We start from the raw sequence: 18504 nt of genomic DNA on the forward strand, positions 1-18504 counted from the left end.
TCTCCAGGTAGCTGAAGGCCAGGCCAGGGCGAGGACCCTTTGCCCTGGGGACAGGGCCCAGGTTGAGCTTGTCATGTCTGCCGAAGCTGAAACAGCCTGAACCCCTGACGCCACAAGACCATAGTGAGAACCTACCCTGCCCCCACTTGGAGGGAGGGGGTCGACGAGGTTCCATGTGGGGAAGGAAGGAGGCTCTAGGAAGGGCCGGGGGCTCTCGGAGGAGGGCAGTCAGGGAGACCCAGGAAGGAAGGGCCTGATACCACCACAGCCAGGCGGAGAGAAAGGAGCTGAGCAGCCCCCTTCCCGGAGCTGGCCCTGAAACTCTCATGCTCATTCTCCTTGGCAGGAGGCAGCTTTCCTGGCTACCCACTGTCCCTTCCAGGCTTGGGGCCACTCTTCCTGACTTCCCACCATCTCCTCTCCTGGCAGAGACACCTCCCACTGTCCACTCACCTCTTCATGCCTCCATCTATCTGTCGTCGGTCCATTCATTTGTCTGTCCATCCAGCACATGTTACTCACTCCCAGAGTTTCTAGGCCTTTTCTCTTCCCACCTAGTCTTTCAACGTGTTCCAACATCTCCTGCCCTAAAATAACCCTCCCAAACCCCCAACACCCCCACTTCCCAGCCCTCCTACCCTCGCTTGCTAAGGTGACACACCCACACAGGCTTCCAACCACCACCCCTCAGCCTGAGGGTCTTTCTGGGAACACTGCTATGAGTGAGGGGACAGGCAGAGGGCAGAGCTGTTTCCTTACTTGACCTCTCCTTTTGGCATCCCTCCTACCTACAAGTGCGGTGGTCGCTTTCAGGAGGCAGACTGGTAGCAGCTGGGACCCAGGAAGCTGCACCCACCTGGGCTGACTCTGGACCATTGGTGCCGGCAGTGGCCATGGGGCTTGCTCCCTGACGTGTTCCAGCCTGGCTGGAGCAGCTCTAGCAACTAGGAATTTGGTTCAGTTGCATGGCTGATCGCAGAAGAGGCTGCAGCTCCCCTCTCCACCCCCGCCCTCAGCACAATGTGGCAGCTCTCCTGGGTTCGCTGCAACAAGAAGGACAGGTGTGGCAGCCTCATTTCTGTCCTTCCCAATTCCTTTGGTGAGACCAGGAGTCGGCTCCTGCCCCACGGTCCTATCCTGGTGGCAGCCACTGGCTGGTTGAGCTGGTACCAGATAGCACTGGAGACAAATCCGAGCCAACCCAGTTCCCTTGGGGCCAGCGCTCTGGGGAAGATGAGGGCTATGCCATACACACACCCTGCTGTTCAGGTACCAGATCCTGGAGGCCACTTTGACCCTCCGCTTCTTTCCTTGCAGAGTCCACACCCACTGGGACGTGAACATCTCCTTCTGAGAGACGTCCTGCAGGTAGGGTCTGGGCTTATCCCCACACATCGTGCGTGGGCAGGATGGAGCCTTGTTGCTCCATTTCCCGTGGGTCTGCTTCTAAATCTTTCCAGCCTCCCTCCCTTCCTCCCCTCCCTAGTCTGTGGTCTGTCGGTCGGTTTGTGCCCAGGCCCTAACAACAGCACAGGTGGGTTCTGGGCAGCCTAACCCTCCCACATGGGACTGACCATTTGAGTCAGTCTGCCCAAAGATGAGGCCATGACCTCCCCCTCCCACCCTCCCAAAGACCCACCCGGAGATGAGGATGGTGATGTGTGCCTGGGGTCTCATAGGATGCAGAGGCGTTCACTAGGGAAAGAGGATGTCTGCAAAGATGTGGAAGAGCAAGGGAAGGGGATGTGGGGCTGTGGGGGGCTGGCAGGTCTGGTCCAACTGAATGCTAAAGGACTTTGGATGCTGAGCCTGTAGGACACGGTGCTCCAGGCAGTGAGGAGCCACCCGAAGTTCTTGGGCAGAGGGGTGATAGAGTGTGTGTTTTGATGGGGTCCTTCTGGAGGCCCTGCCCAGGAGGTTGGAGGTTTGCTCCAGTCTGCAGTGGTTCAGGCTGTGGAAGCATGATGGAAGGCAGGGGGCGGCGAACCCAAGACATAGCAAGGAGATAAAAATGAGGGGACCTGATGAGGAAGTTGGGAGGGCACTGGGGAGACCCAAGTTCTAGATTCCAGATGAGCAAAGGATGGTCAGTCTGTGGATGGAGCCCAGGCTGTGGCTTCTGGTCAGTGGGGTCAAGTCCTACCCAAGGGCTTCCAGGGAGGGTACAGGAAGGGCCCAGCCTAGGAGACAGTAGGCACCCAGCACAGGCCCAGCTTCCTCAGCCAAAGCTGAGGGGCCATCCCCCAAGGTGGGAGCCTGTCCTCCCCACTCCCAGCCTGGTTCTGTGCCATATGAATTATTATTTACGTCTCTGAAAATATCTGGGTCCTAGAGCCGAATTACAGTGAAAACATCTTTAAACTTATTTCTACCTCATTTTGAAGTTGCCTGCTCAACTGATCATTTTTATGAACCGTTATGAACATTGATGACATTTTATGAGCCTTTTGCTTGGGAAGCTACAGGATGAATTTGTCAGTGAAGCTTATAGCGAAACCAAGGGAGGTTCCTCCACTCCTGGAATGACTCCTCCTGCCTCCGGTAGCCCTTTCCTCACCCACCCCTGGCCTTGTAAAGTGAGAGAAGGTCCCAGGTGTCCAGACAGAGGGTGCCCCCGGTAAGGGGCCAAGTCCAAGTGCATGTGGGCTCCTTCAGTCCTGCACAGGCACTAGGGGTGTCTGGGACGATTTTCTGGATTTTACCAGAGAGGAGACTGCGGTTTTGGGGCAGGGGTGTAGCGTGCCGAGAGGACTTACAGGCTATCTGCCCCCACCTGCTGATGCGGCACCTCGGCTTCGGGCCAAGGAGGGCTGCAGGCAGCCTGGCTTGTCTCTTCCTGGCTCCTTTTGACGCTGCCCCTCTGTCCTTCATCTCTAGTCTCCTGTCTGTTCTTTAGCCTCAGTCCATTCATCTCTATGCTATTCCCATCGTTTCTGTCTCTGCGTCCATCCATTCAGTAGTGCCTGTCTGTTCATCTGTCATCAACTCTCACTTTGTTTGTCCCTCTCTCTCCACCCATTGGCCTTCACCTGTCTGTCCATCCATCTGTCCATGGGTTCCATCCATTGGCCCACTTGCCTGCTTGGAGCTCCGAACCAATTTGGATATTCTGTTGCACTTCGGGACACGGACAGGAATAGTTTTGCAGTTTCTGTGTTGTGAACTGTCCCTCCTTTATCCACAGATCAGCCCCACCGTGAACCTGAGTGGGCCCTGCCGCTGGGGGCGAGCCAGAGGCTGTGGGCGGTCCGTGCTGACAGCCTGAGGAAGCTGGTGGAGCCGGGCCAGGCCCTCTCCTGTGGCCCCTCTCCCGGAGCACCTCCCAGAGGAACGCCTCCCCAGCCCTTCCCACACCTGCTGCTCACCAAGGTGAGCAGGGCCCCCCGTCCCGCCCGGAGGCTCCCCCTCACCTGCGGGCTGTGTGTCTCGGGCCTGGCACGTCCCCTCTCCGAACCTCAGGTGTCTCCTGAGGACCCTACATGCCACGAGGCCAGGCCCCACACACGGGGTTGCCGTTGGGCCTGTTGGGACCGCTCCCCGACCCTGTGGCAGGCCCACGGGGAGGGTGGCCTGGGGCTGAGGCGGTTCCTCTCCACGGTGAAGGAGCTCTCTGCCGCAAGCCTTGGTGTCCTGTGTCCCAGGCAAAGCCGCATTCCTGGCTGTGAGGAGGTTTCAGATTCCATCTGGGGCTCCCATCCTGGGTGGAGCCAGAGCAGGGATCCCTGGGGGCTGGCAGAGGGGCCCCAGAACCACTCAGACATCTGAAAGGTGCTGGGTGGGCTTCATCGACTCCACACATGGACAGGAAGCCCCTTCTAGACATTCTCCATAATTCAGGGAACAGGGCAGACAAATGTCCCTGCCCCGCGGGCCTCTTTCTAGGTGGGGGTCCGCCGCTAAGCCTAGACGACAAAGCAGAGATGGGCACACGACGTTCCGCGGGACGCCCTGCCGGCCTCCTCTACATACGGATCCCTCTGCTCTCATTGTCCGAAGGATGACGGGCCCTAGGACGAAGAAGAGCCCTTGTCTCCGAGGTGGTGAGGGAACGCCGGGGACCGGTCAGGTGCGGAGCCATGGGTCTCGCGCACATCCGCCGCAGGGCTCGGTCATGGTACAGGAGCTGTGGGCAGGTCGTCTGTGCACACCTGGCCATGACACACCTGGCTGGCCCTCTCGGTGGGGAGGCCTGCGTGCCTGGTGCACCTGTCCCCCACCTACCCCTGGAGGAGCAGCCACGTTCAAGCCTTTCCATGTCCGACCCTCAGGGACAGTTGGGAAGCTGGGGCAAGAGAGGCAGGGACTGGCCCAGGACAACTGAGGGGTGCAGAGTCCAAGGAGCTGCTCTCCAGTCCTAGGCCAGTCCCAACCCTCCCATGAGGTTTGCTTTGGGGGTGAGAGCCCCTCAGATCCTCGGGAAGAGCTACCCACCCCGTCCCATGTGGGGACATGACCTTGGCATCCCCAGGCACGTAGAGGCACGTGCACCTGCACACCCAGCCCCCCCCCACACACACACCACTCTGACTGCCCAGCTGGGGGTCAGAAGGGGAGGACACCCTGGGAGCGAGGTGGGTGACAGTGGGGAAAGAAGAAAAAGGTTGCAGACAGCTGGGCCATGGGGCAGGGCATCTGGACTCCTGGCAAGAACCCAGATCCATAGCATGGGGAGGGGAGACAGGCCAGGCTGAGGGTCAGGGGTCCCCAAGGGGCCCAACGGGTTTGCCAGGGCACTGGGAGAGGACAGGGTCTGGGTTCCGGTGTCCATCACCAGCCTGGGCACTTGGAAGCAGGAAGAGATACCCACCCCCAAGTCCACAGGGGCTCCAGCACAAAGGCCCCAGCTTACTCTTCTGTCACTTGGGCTGTAGAGATGCAGTGTCCCTAGGGTCCCACAGGCTTGTGGGAGAGCCTGTTGGCCTTGGATCTCCATCCCCGACCCCCTGTGCTCCCAGTCCTGGGAAAATGCTTTGTACTCCCTCGAGGTCCTTCGGAGCAGGGGACAGACTGGGGGCTTGGGGGGCTGAGGACCTGGGTACACAGAACGTGGCAGAGCACTGACCACTAGTCTGGGGACCAAGGCCAAGACCCTCCTTGTTGCAGCCTCCGGGTCCCCATATGTAAGAGGTTCCAGAATCACTGCTCTGGTCAGGCTGAGGAGGCCTTAGGAAGGAATGGAGCACCGGGACAGAAGAGGGAAACACGGACAAGGGAGGCTTCTGAGGTTTCTCACATCACCCCTGGAGTCCACAGATCCTGCTTCTGTGAGAGACACAGAGACAGAGACAGAAACAGAGAAGGAGACAGAGAATGAACACACGACAGAGGGAACCAGAAGTCACAGACTTTCCTCCATCAGCTTGGAAATGACATCCCAGCATTTGGCCCCATTCTCTTCCTGAGAGCGCGGTCACACAGGCCATCCACCCCGGAGGGGAGGGGATTCCACAGGGATGTGTGAGCAGGATGCGGGAATGCCCGGGAACCACTGTGGGGACTGCCCAGCACATGGGCGCAGACGAGGCCCCGGTGCCTGAGCCTAAACCTAATGGGAGCCCCTGGAAGTGTGTGTCACCAGAGGACCAGGTCAGAATCCGTTCATTGCAACCTTCCCACAGGGGCTGGGAACAGGCAAGAAGGGGGTGGCTTTGCTCAGACCCCAGAGCAGACCCAGGCCCCTCTGAGCTGTGCTCCATGTCCCGCCCAGCCCCTGGCTCATCCTTGCATTGCCAGGTGTGCCCCAGCCTTCTGTGATAGCAGGTCCGGAATGTATGTAGAGGCCCTACCCCTGATGGCGTCCCTAGGAGTAGAAGCCAGAACACCCCACTGTGCAGATGGGGAGCCTGGGGAGGCCCTGAGAGGCACAGGGTCTGTCCAGGGTCACAGCCCTGGGCACGCAGGGGAGCCCAGTCTGAAGCCAGCTCTGTGTCCTCACAGCGGGGCACCGGTTGCACCCAGGCCTTGGGAAGGCTGTGGTGGGGCTGTGAGGGAGTCACTGTATGGATGGGGCATGGGGGGAGGGGGAGCATTGAGCAGCCGGGGGAGGGGGCCCTCGGGGGTGGGGGTCTTGTGTGAGGAGGAAGTTGGGTAAGGGGACCCCAGGCAGTGGTGACCTCATTTCCCTGACAACAGAGTCCAACAGAATTTGGAACCCAGGTAACAAGGCACCCACATTCCAGAGACAGCCCCCTGCCCAGCTCATTTCGTTGGAGATCATCCAGCCATGAACATGTGGGCTTGTTGCCTCCCTAAGTCTGGAGGCTGCAGGCTGAAGAAAGCCCGCCCTGCAAACGCTGGCCCACGCTGGGGATGTCAGATCAGGGCTCCCCAACGCCTCTGGCCGTTTGGCCGGAAGGCCCGAAAGGTGACACCAGGAGGCCCAGAGCCGGCCATCCAGCACCACACGCTCTGATCTGACCTGTGCAGCCCCAGGCCCCCCTCCGTGTGTGTGTGTCTGTGCGTGTCTGTGTGTGAGTGTGCGTGTGCGTGCGTGTCTGTGGGTGTGCGTGCGTGTGTGTGTAAAGAAGGGTCATGCGGGGTGGGGCCACCCTGAGCAGGAGCAGGCTGATGAGGGGTCAGATTCCCAGTGAGCAGGTCATGTTCAAGGTCAAGGCTGGCCGTGTGGGATGGGGTGTGCGGGCGCTGCCCCTTCTACCCAGGGTTTATCCCGATAGCCCTGCAGGGATGGGTCACTGCATCCCGGGTGCAGGGCTGTGCACTCACAGGTCTGTGTCTGATCTGGGAGCAGCAGGGGGACTGGGCAGGAGGACAGTGAGGATGGCCGGGCAGGGCTGTGATGCCTCCAGCCGGCTACCCGTCCCTGTCTTTGCAGAAGGCCACGGATGACCTCCCGAGGCGGCTGGCGGACAGGACCTCCTCCCTGATGGAGGGGTTGACCCCACAGGCATCCCCAAAATCAAGTGCTGGGGATTGCCGGGCAAGACCTCCAACACCACCCAGACCACTGTCCCAGATGGTTGGTCACCGGACAGTGGTCCAGGAGCCGGAGCCCACGGAGACCGAGCCCGAGGGTGAGAAGGCTGGGGCTGGGTGTTTGTGGTGTGTGGGGATGGGTCGGTGCTGGCCCCACAGGGAGGAGCCCCCAGAGCCTGGTGTGGGGCCTGGAGCAAAGACTGGGCGCAGAGCATCCAGCGTGTGGACTGCAGTCGGGGAGACACCCCAGGGAGGGCTCCTTCCTGGCTGCGGCTTCTCTGGGAGGCCCTGGGCTGGGTTCTGTCTCCACGGAGAGCAGGCTCGGGCTGAGCTTTTCTCCTCTCACAGCTGCTCCACCTCCTGAGGAGCTAGAGCCGGTTCCAACTCCATCGGCAGCTCTGGACGGAGGGGTGGTGCCTGCAGCGACCTCAGGAGGAGACCAGGAGCCGGCAGGTGACCCGGCACCCACCCACGGACAGCCTGACTTGGACCAGGAAGAACTTGCACCTGCCCCGGACCCAGCTCCTGCTACTGTTCCTGCCCCTGACCCAGCTCCTGCCCTGGATCCTGCCCCTGACCCAGCTCCTGCCCTGGATCCTGCACCTGCCACTGCTCCAACCCAGCTCCTGATCCTCCTCCTACCCCTTCCCCTGCCCCTGCCAGAGCCACTGCCCCTTCACCTGCCTGAGCTCCGGTACCTGCTCCTTCTCCTGCTCCTCTCCCTGCCCCTGCCAGACTCCGCTGCCCCTTCCCCTGACCCTTCCTGGGCTCCTGTTCTTGTCCCTGACCCTGCTCCTGCTCATAACCCTACCCCTGCCAGACCTGCTGACTCTTCCCCTGCCCCTGCCTGAGCTCCTGTTCCTGCTCCTTCTTCTGCCGCTGCCCCTGCCCCTGCGCCTGCCGGAGCTCCTGTTCCTGCTCCTTACCCAGGTCCTGTCCTGGATCCTGCACCTGCCATGACTGCTGATCCTGTCCCTCCCCTTTCCCCTGCCCCCAGCCCTGCTCTTACAACTGGCCCTGCCCCTGGCCCTACCCCTATCCTAATCCCTGCCCCTACTCCTGCTCCTGCAGGGCTCCCAGAGCCACATCCAGAGCCCACAGCCCTGTGGGGAGAGCTCCTTGTACAATTGCCCTTAGTTCCATCGCCGGACCCCGACGCCCCGCCAGATTGTTTCATCCCCTCCCCCTATATTCTTTCTCTCTGGTTCATATTGTTCTGGTTCATATTGTTCATTTTCATGTTCTGTATACTGTTTATTATTTGTTTTAAATAAAATTACTTGTTTTCAACTGAACATGTGATGAGCATAAGTGCATTCCCAATGCTGTGCCACCACACCCCAGAACATTGCTGCGGAATATCTCGTGTCCCAAAGGAGTCCCCGAACCAGAAGCCCCCCTTCCCATTTCTCCCCCAGCCCAGACCCTGGAAACCCCTAAGCTGCTTTCTCTCCCTGTTCCTTTCCCTGTTCTGGATGTTTCTGTAAGTGGAATCACGCAATAGGTGCCTTTGTGTCTGCCCACCTATTTTCAAAGGGGACTTATTTTCGTCTGTGTTTATTTGTCATAAAATTTCCCTTATTCGATATTAAAATGCCTGATGGATTACAGATCAGATGTAATCAGAGAGGCCGCTTTAGGAATTATGGGCACAATCTTGGGGCCGAGACCCCTGTTCCTGCTGGGACACCACAGCCTGACCCCAGACAGGACAGGGCTGGCTCCTCCTGTGGCCCACACAGAAACCAGGGAAATGCAGAAGCTGGAAGACACACCACAAAGGGCAAAAGCATTGCTCACAACCCAAGGCCAGAGAAAGGTTTCCGATGCCTCTTGTCCAAACAACACATCAAGTCACTGGGTTCCACAAGGACAGACACCAAACGCACGCAAGTCCAAGGGGGGAGGACAGGCACGTGCAGAGTCAGAGATGAGGGAGCTCCCGTGGAAGGACTCTAGCAAAGGAAACCCTATGGAGGCAGCACTGGTCACCCTCAGACTGCAAGGTGTCTGGTCTGGGGAGAACGTGAGGAAGCGGAGATCCCCTGCAGGTACCCTGGAGAGAAGGGTGACAGGCACTCCTGTCTGGGAGAACAGTGAGCAGCACCCATCCCAGGCCACAGGAGCACTTGGCATGCTTGGCCTCTGACCAACCCCTGGAAACTCTGGCTCGGTTTTTCACAGATGTGTTTTCCAGAGTGTTTATCACAGCAGTGGTGGAGAGAGCAGGGAATGGAACAACGCTAATGCGCAAGGAGATGGATGGGATCCACAGTCCCACTCCTCATGATAGAATGTCCTGTAGCCACTGTCGCATTGTCATTCGGGGCACAGGATCCGGGAAGCCCCTCCTGAGACCCCTCCTGCCTCCCTGTTCCTGGGAACATTCAGAATTAGAGGAGGAGGAGGTGGAGAGGATCCAGGATGACAGAGGGCCAAGGAGAAGGAAGGTCAGCACTGGGAGGACCTGAGCCACCATCCAGGGCCCGGGCTGTGGTGCCATCGGACCTCACCCCAAATAAGGGCTCCTGATGGATGGATCCAACTTCTGTGGTTTCCCTCCCTCCCTCCCTCTCTCTCCCTCCCTTTCTCCCATCCTCCCTCCCTCTCACTCCCTCCCTCCTTCCCCCCTTCCTCCCTCATTCAGCAGAGGACCGGGGGTCCCTGCTGTGTACTGAGCACTGGGGCTTCATCAGTGTGCACCCCCCAACCCACATGGTCATGTCCACTGTGGGAGGTGACAGGGGTCAGTCCTCACGGCTAGGAGTGGTGATGAGCACCAAGAATCTGCTCCTGAAAACAGAGGCCAATTGCACAAAGAATGGAGAGACCCATGCTTAGCACTTCCTCTAGAAAAATCGAGTCCTGAAAAGTGATGAAGAGTGAGTATATCCTAGACTTCCTGCAATGTGAGTTCTAATGGCAGGTATGCACTGATTCTTAGAACAAACAAAGTAAATTACCCAGTGTCGACTGAGGGGTTGTGACTAACTTTTCTGACCCAATGACAGCATTTCAGCTAACATCTCCAGGGCTTCCAAGTTGTCCCAAGGGTCTCTGCGATCCTCTGATCCTTCCATTGACCTCCTTGGGAAGCTCTGTCTTGTCGTCTTCCTTGTCTCCTGCCCCTTCTGGGACCCTTCTCTGGCATCCCCGCCAGGGCCACCCCCACCAGGACTTCCTGTGCCCTGTGGCCTTTCGCCCGCATCCCATGGGGGTCCTGTGAGCCCGGTGCATTGTGCAAAGCCTGGGCGCTCCCTCTGGGGTCACTTGGCATCTCCCCTGCAGCTGCCTGCATCTTCCTGCACTGGGTCTCCTCCAAGCATTCTGTGAGGCCAACCTGTGTCCGTGTCACGGGCACGGAAGTGAGAGTCCAGAAGGTCCAGATGACCTGCTCCCAGTCCCAACGTGTGGAGCCTGGGCCAAGGATGGTCAGCGAGCAGAGGAGGACTTGAGCCTAGGAAGCCTGAGGGAGGACATGGCACAGTGAGCCTGCAGGAGGAGAGTGAACACCGTGGGGACCTGGCGCTCAGGCCTACTGGGAGACCACATCCCACCCTCACTGGCCCTGTCCCCAGGGCTGGAGGTCGTGCAGGTATCCATCCTCCCAGCCTGTAGGCTGCCTGTGGATGCCAGGAGAGGAGGCACCTGGTGCAGGAGAGAGCCCTCAGGCAGAGAGGAGGGGGCAGGCGCTCCCCCAACAGCTGGAGGAACTCGGGGTATCCACCCTCCCAGGCTGCAGGCTGGCAGTGGCTGGCAGGAGAGGAGGCACCTGGTGCAGGAGAGAGCCCTCAGGCAGAGAGGAGGGGGCAGGTACTCCCCCAGCAGCTGGAGGAACTCGGGGTAGCCACCCTCCCAGGCTGCAGGCTGGCAGTGGCTGGCAGGAGAGGAGGCACCTAGTGCAGGAGAGAGCCCTCAGGCAGAGAGGAGGGGGCAGGTACTCCCCCAGCAGCTGGTGCACTGGGTCGGGCTGAGGGGGCATCATTGGACAGCAGCTGGGGTCTCCACACAGACCCTCTCCTTAGGCTCAGCACAAGCTTGTCTGGATGGCCTTTGTCCCCCAAATACAAAGTCTGGTCCAGGGCCCTCCCACCAAGTCCTGACTCCCAATCCTTTGTACTCAGCTCAAGTGACAAGAAATGGCCAATAGTTCAGGTGGTGTTGGGTGCACAGGGAAATTTGCTTTTCTGGCCCATGCTGTAACATTGCTGGCATTTTAAAGATCTCAGGGCTCTGAATCAAAAACAGTAGGATGCCGGGGACCCCAGCTGGCTTTCTGGAAACCTACCTCTGTGCCTTGCAGCCTTCCCATCCCACCAGCTCTGCTCAGAATCCCTCCAGGCCACAGACCCACAGTCTTGGGTCCCAGACAATGTGCCTTCAGAAAGTGATCCCGGTGGGGCAGTAGGACACACTGCAGATTCCAGCAAATCCCCCTCCCAGAAACTGAGGGTACCGCTGGATTAGCTGTGTGAAAACAGCCAGGTCAGGGTTCCAGGAAGACACCAGAGGCACAGGAGTCACTGAGGGGCATCTGAAGGTCAGGTACGGGTAGTCAGAGCTTCCAGGCCCTTCTTCCCTAAAGCTCCTCATTCCTCAGCCTTTCTTCCAGTGATTCTGCTCGGTTTCTATCTGCCCCAACTGTTATCCATTGCCTAGGCAGCAGAGACTCACATATGCCTTTAATGTTTTGGACAATGAATGTCCACTTCAGTACATAGCCACTTCACTACTGGGAGAGTTGGTAGAAAGCAAAAAGTCACAGAGGACTCCAAGGGTCTGGACTTGGTGTTTCCCTCTCCTGAGATGGGGACACCTGTGGGATGAGCAGGTGGCCAGCTGGTGGGGGGTGGGCAGGGACCTGATGTGGACAGATGGGGTAGGTGAGGCCCGAGGTCCCCGGGGTATGTGCCTGGCATCTGGACTGAATAGGTCTTCAAAGCTGCAGATTGGCTGGGATCATCTTCAGGCGGAGGAGGAAGGTGAGGGGAGCAGAAGGGACTGAGGAGGCTTGGCTTAGACAGGAGAGGGCTGAGACACTCCTTTGGGGGGAAAGTGGGTCAGGTCCAGGCTCACAGGGACAGACCTTGAGGCCATTGGGCTATGTGAAATAAGCCAGTCCCTAAAGGATCAATACGGGAGGACCCCACTTGTGAGGGACAGAGAGCACTCCGATTCATAGAGGTGGAAGGAGCTGCTGGGTGCCGGGGCTGGGAGGGGAAATGGGGGGTTAGTGTCTCCTGGGTAGCGGTTCAGTTTGGGAGGATGACAAAGTTGTGGCAGTGGATGGAGGTGGCAGGTGCAAAAGAGTGAACATACTTATTGCCACTGAATTGTACCCTGAAACGTGCTTAATGGTATCAGTTGTATGTCTCTTACACAATAGGAGAGTAGTGAGTCAGGAGGACGGGACCATCGAAAGTCCCAGGAAGGCCCAAGAGCAGGGATCCTGTATCTCAGTTCTCGCTCTCATGCTCTGCGCCTTGTTGGGTATCTGAGTTCACAGTGGCATCAGTAAATGCTTGCTAAGACACAGTGCAGGCAGATGGTCCAGAGAGAGTGCACAAACCATCTGTGGGCACTGAGGAATCCCAGCGGCACATGCATCCAGACTGAGTGAGTGCCCACATTTCACAAACACCAGCATAAATAGTCATTTAAAACGAAGGCAGATGCCACTCTGGAAAACACTAGGGAGGTTCCTCAAAAAGTTGAAAAAAGAGCTACCTTATGACCGAGCAATTGCACCACTGGGTATTTACCCCAAAGATACAAATGTAGGGATCCGAAGGAGCACGTGCACCCCAATGTTTATAGCAGCAATGTCCACAATAGCCAAACTATGGAAAGAGTCTAAATGTCCATCAACAGAAGAATGGTTAAAGAAGATGTGGTGTGTGTGTATATATATACAGAGAATATCATGCACCTATCAAAAAAATGAAATCTTGCCATTTGCAACGACGTGGATGGAACTACAGTGTATTATGTTAAACAAAATAAGTCACTCAGAGAAAGACAATTATCCTATGATCTCAGTGATATGAGGAATTTGAGGAACAAGACAGAGGATCATAGGCGAAGGGAGGCAAGAATGAAACAAGACGAAACCAGAGAGAGAGACAAACCATAAGAGATTCTTAATCTCAGGAAACAAACTGAGGGTTGCTGGAGTCGAGGGGGTTGGGAGGCGTGGGGTGACTGGGTGATGGATACTGGGGAGGGTATGTGCTATGGTGAGCACTGTGAATTGTATAAGACCGATGAATCAAAGACCTGTACCCCTGAAAGAAATAATACATTATACGTTAATTTAAAATTCACTAAAATAATAAAAATAAAACAAAAGCAGGTGACCTCAAGCTGTATTGCAAAGCTGTCATCATCAAGACAGTATGGTACTGGCACAAAACAGACACACAGATCAATGGAACAGAATAGAGACCCCAGAAATGGACCCTCAACTCTATGGTCAACTAATCTTCCACAAAGCAGGAAAGAATACCCAATGGAAAAAAGACAGTCTCTTCAATAAATGGTGCTGGGAAAATTAGACAGCCACATGCAGAAGAATGAAACTGGACCATTCTCTTACACCATATACAAAGGTAAACTCAAATTGGATGAAAGACCTCAATGTGACACAGGAATCCATCAAAATCCTAGAAGAGAACACGGGCAGTAACCTCTTCGACCTCAGCCACAGCAACTTCTTGCTAGACACGTCTCCAAAGGCAAGGGTAACAAAAGCAAAAATGAACCTTTGGGACTTCATCAAGATAAAAATCTTCTGCACAGCAAAGGAAACAGTCAACAAAACTAAAAGTCAAGCCATGGAATGGGAGAAGATATTTGCAAATGACATTACAGATAAAGGGCTGGCATCCAAGATCTATAAAGAACTTCTCAAACTCAACACCCAAAAAACAAATAATCCAATCAAGAAATGGGCAGAACACATGAACAGACACTTCTCCAAAGACACACAAATGGCTAACAGACACATGAAAAAATGCTCCACATCACTAGCCATCAGGGAAAAAGAAAATAAAACCACATTGAGATACCACCTTACACCACTCAGAATGGCAAAAATCAACAAGGCAGGAAACAACAAATGTTGGTGAGGATGTGGAGAAAGGGGAACCCTCTTACCCTGTTGGTGGGAATGCAAGCTGGTACAGCCACTCTGAAAAACAGTATGGAGTTTCTTCAAGACGTTACAAATAGAACTACCCTACCACCAGCAATTGCACTACTGGGTATTTACCCCAAAGATACAGATGTAGTGAAAAGAAGGGGAACCTGCCCCTCAATGTTCATAGCAGCAATGTCCACAATAGCCAAACTGTGGAAGGAGCTGAGATGCCCTTCAACAGAAGAATGGATAAAGAAGATGTGGTATATATGTACAATAGAATATTCCTCAGCTGTCAGAAAGGATGAATACCTACCATTTACATTGACATAGATGGAACGGGAGGGGATTATGCTAAGTGAAATAAATAAATCAGAGAAAGACAATTATCATATAGATTCACTCCTATGTGGAATGTCAGGAATAGCACAGAGGACTACAGGGGAAGGGAGGGAAAACTGAACAGGAAGAAATCAGAGAGGGAGACAAACCATGAGAGACTCTGGACTCCGGTAAACAAACTGAGGGTTACAGAAGGGAGGAGGGTGGGGGGATGGGGTAACTGGGTGACGGGTATTAAGGAGGGCACATGTTGTGATGAGAACTGGGTGTTATAGGCAACTAATGAATCACTGAACACTACATCAAAATCTACTGATGTACTATATGTTGGCTAATGAATTTAAATTTAAAAAATTAAATAAAATTAATGAATAAAAAATAAATCCACGGCAGGAAATGGAAATAACCCAGAGGGCGCCATGCTCCTGGAGGCTGAGCTAGCGGTCACGGCCAAGGCCTCTGGCGGTGAGGTCACCGGGGTTCTGAGAGGTGGCTCGGTGCACCCCTGACCCTGAAGCCCCATGGCCATGGCAAGGTGCAAGGACTGGGAGGGAAGACCCAGCCAGGACCTGTTCTGGCTCCACGGCTGCTACAGGGCTGCTCCCAGCCCCACCAGGCGGTGTCTGTTTAGAACCAGGGAGAAAACCTTTCCCTCAATTGTTCTTTTTAAAAATGGTTGCTCAGCATTGACACAGAAAAACTTCTGACATAAAACTGGAGCCGTTCACAGCTGCAAATGACCCAGAAGTGAAAAAAATGTAGTGAACGCAAAGAGAGGACGTTGTATCCCCAGGCAGGCCTCCTGTGAGCAGGTGCGGCTGGGGCACTGGACACGCCAGTGCAGGCTCCACAGTGTCCCTCGAGGGGACAGAAGTAGGAACCTGCTCTGATGGCTCCGCTGAAGTCAGCACCCCCTGCTGGAGACGGGGACAGCCCCTCATGAGTTCCAGGTGTCCTGGTGATTCTTGGGCACGGCCCAAATCTCAGCTTCTTCATGACCCGGAGCCAGCCCAGCAGCTGCACCCAGGTCCTCCAGGGCCAGCCCAATAGCTGTGGGTCCCGCAGGTCCTCCAGGGACAGCACCTTGGTGGGCTTGTGGTCCAGCAGGTACCTGTTCAGGTGGCTCTTATCGTACCACATGGCCTCAATCCCATTGGCCCAGTTGACCACCATCACCTGGTGACAGGCTGAGGTCAGTCGGTGAACCTCCGCCACAACCCCCCAAAAAAGGCCCCCATGTAGTAGAAGTCACCCTGGTCCTTGGGGATGTGGGCCTGGGACTGGGACCAGCGCTCATAGCTTAAGTCCTCATGGGCCACCCAGTAGAAACCGGGGTGCAGGGTGCCAAAGAGGGGGGACAGGATCTCCACGCCCACGTGGTCACAGAACTTCATGTCCACATCCCCGCACACCATGTCATCCACCTCATAGAGGAAGCACTCCTCATAGAAGCAGCTCATGATCGCCATGTGCTGCATGGACACATCCTGCCAGTGTGGGGCACCGCGGACCTCAAGAACCACCACCCTTCAGTGCTCCTGGAGGGGCACACGGGACACAGCAACCAGCTGGTCGGTGAAGACATAGTAGATGACCCTGTGTCCACCATGAAGTGATTCTGCAGGAACAGCTCCAGGATGACCCCGTATCCACAGGGGCAGGGGACAGGGCAGGAAGAGGGTCACTGCCAGAGGCTGGCAGCAGAACCCCAGAGCTGGGGGTCATGGACGTGTGCACCTTCTTCATGGGGACAGGCCCTGGGCTGCTTTAAGCAACAGCCACCTCCTGACCTGTCCTGAGTGAATCTGCCGGCAGGGCCTCCCTACCTTCTGCTCCCAGAGATGGGGGCCATCAGTGCCCCATCTTACAAAGGGGAGCCTGAGGCTTGGGAGGCTGGAAACCCATGCAGCCGCACAGTCAGCATGCTGGAGCCAGGAACACTCCCCCTGTGCTGAGCTCCTGGGCAAACCCTGCAGGTGCCCTCCCCTAGCTGCCCCCCTGCAGGTTCTGTCCCCACCTGCCATGAGTTGAGCACCTTTGGGCACAGCCTGTGTTTCTATGTCCTACAGACTGGGTAGAATCAGCAGGGCCGGCCAGCTGCCCCACTTTACTTTGAGTGGGCTGTCGCTGGTCCCCAACAGAGCTGTCTCCACCCCCTATAGGGTCCTCCCTTGAAGGCTACTGGGCCTCTGGATGACAAGGTCCATCAGTAAACCACTGGTGTTCCTAGGAGGGGTCACCCTCGAACTCCCCAGATCAGGAATCAGGTTCAGCCTGTGGAGAGGGAAGGGGAAAGATGACCCCTGGAAGAAAAGGGGGCTTGCTTAGACCCCAGCCTTGAATCCAAGGGTGTAGCTTCTGGTTCCAGGTCTACATCTCCCCGGCCCCAAGAAGTTGGAAGTCTTGTCCAACTTCCTCACATGGCTGGTCCCCCTTTGAGGGGACTACCTGCCCCTCACTATGGGGACAGCAGCTCCCCCATTGTCAGCAAGGGTTGTGAGCCCCTCTGAGACTGATTTTTTTAAAGACTTTTTTTTGACAGAGAAAGAGACAGCTAGAGAGGAAACACAAGGAGGGAGAGTGGGAGAGGGAGAAGCAGGCTCCCCGTTGAGCAGGGAGCCTGACATGGGACTTGATCCCAGGCCCCTGGGATCACGACCTGAGCCGAAGGCAGACGCTTAATGACTGAGCCACCCAAGCGCCCTGAGACTGAATTTTTTACGCAGGCACTAAGACTACTTCCCTGTGCCTGCCCCCATACCTCGCAGGTTAGTAAATCGCTCACACAGGGAAGGCAGGTACTACATTTAAATTGGGGATGAGCACACACACCCAGCAGACATGAGTCAGGTCACCAGGGGGCAAGTAGAGGCCCAGCCAATGGGAGAACAAGCCAGACATGATGCAAGGGGAGAGAAGAGTGCTCCTGGCAGAGGGCACAGAGAATGTAAAGGATTGGAGTCAGGCCCAAGGAACATGTGGGACAACCACACAGCTTGGTGGCCCACAGAGGGGGGCTGCAGTGGGAGAGGTGAGGCTGGAGAGGACAGACAGGTGGGGAGCGGATCGCAGAGAGGCTCAAAGGTTATGTTCTGAAACGATCAATCTGGTTACCGGACGAGAATGGTCTCTATACAGCAGAGGACAGGGAGACCCTAATCCTAACCTCTAACCCTTAACCCTAACCCCTAACCCTAACCCTAATCAAACATCATGCTCAATTTTGAGGACTAACAGCTCTACTCTGAACTCACAAACAAGTCCATCATTCTGGCTTTCACTCATTGCCCAGTCTTGTACTGAAAGTTCTACCCAAAACAATAAGGCAAGAAATAAGGCGTCCATATGTGAAAGGAAACAGTAGAACTAGATCTATTTGGAGACCAGAGATGACATCATCTTATACAGAGAGCTTCTTAAAAGAATCAACAAAAAATCATTACCGCCAGTTACCTAATTCAGCAAAGTTACAGAGCAAAATATCAATACACAAAAATCTCTCTTATTTGGATACACTAGCAATGAATCATCCAAAAAGGAATTCAAGAAAACAATTCCATTTTAGGGAACATCAACATTGACCAAATACTTACGGATAGATATAATCAAGGTGCAAGTCCTGTCCACCGGAAGTTACAAAACATTGCTGAAAGAAAGGGAAACTTGAATAACTCTGAGGACACCCCACGGTGATGAAAAGACATACTATTGATAAGATGGCAATAGTACACAATGCGATGTGGAAATTCAATGTGTTCCGAAGGAAATTCACAAAGGCCTTTGGGAAGAATTGCACAAGCTAATCCTAACAGTCATATGGAATTTCAAAGGACCACAAGATAGCCAGAACAATCTTGAAAAAGAAGTTCAAAGGTGAAAGGTCATACTTCCAATGTTCAAATCTTAATACAAAGCCAACAATAAGTCAAACGTTGTGCTATTGTCGTAAAGGTATGCATACACCCTGAAACAGAGAATGCATTGTATGTTAATTAACTGAGTTTAAATTAAAATTTTTTTCAATAAATAAAATAATTTTTTTAAAACAAGGTATGCATACAGATCAGTGGGATTGAACTGAGAGCCGAAAT

The 18504-nt window shown here is 55.3% G+C and overlaps 1 pseudogene; it reads right to left on the reverse strand.

Moving 5' to 3' along the window:
* Positions 1-15454: 15454 nt before the first annotated feature.
* On the reverse strand, positions 15455-16067 carry LOC135363181 (histo-blood group ABO system transferase 2-like; annotated as a pseudogene).
* Between the last annotated feature and the right edge of the window lie 2437 nt (positions 16068-18504).

This window comes from Mirounga angustirostris, unplaced genomic scaffold (assembly GCF_029215605.1).
Source record: "Mirounga angustirostris isolate CCGP_5_RB_7025 unplaced genomic scaffold, mMirAng1.0.hap1 SCAF_49, whole genome shotgun sequence".
Classification (NCBI taxonomy): domain Eukaryota; kingdom Metazoa; phylum Chordata; class Mammalia; order Carnivora; family Phocidae; genus Mirounga; species Mirounga angustirostris.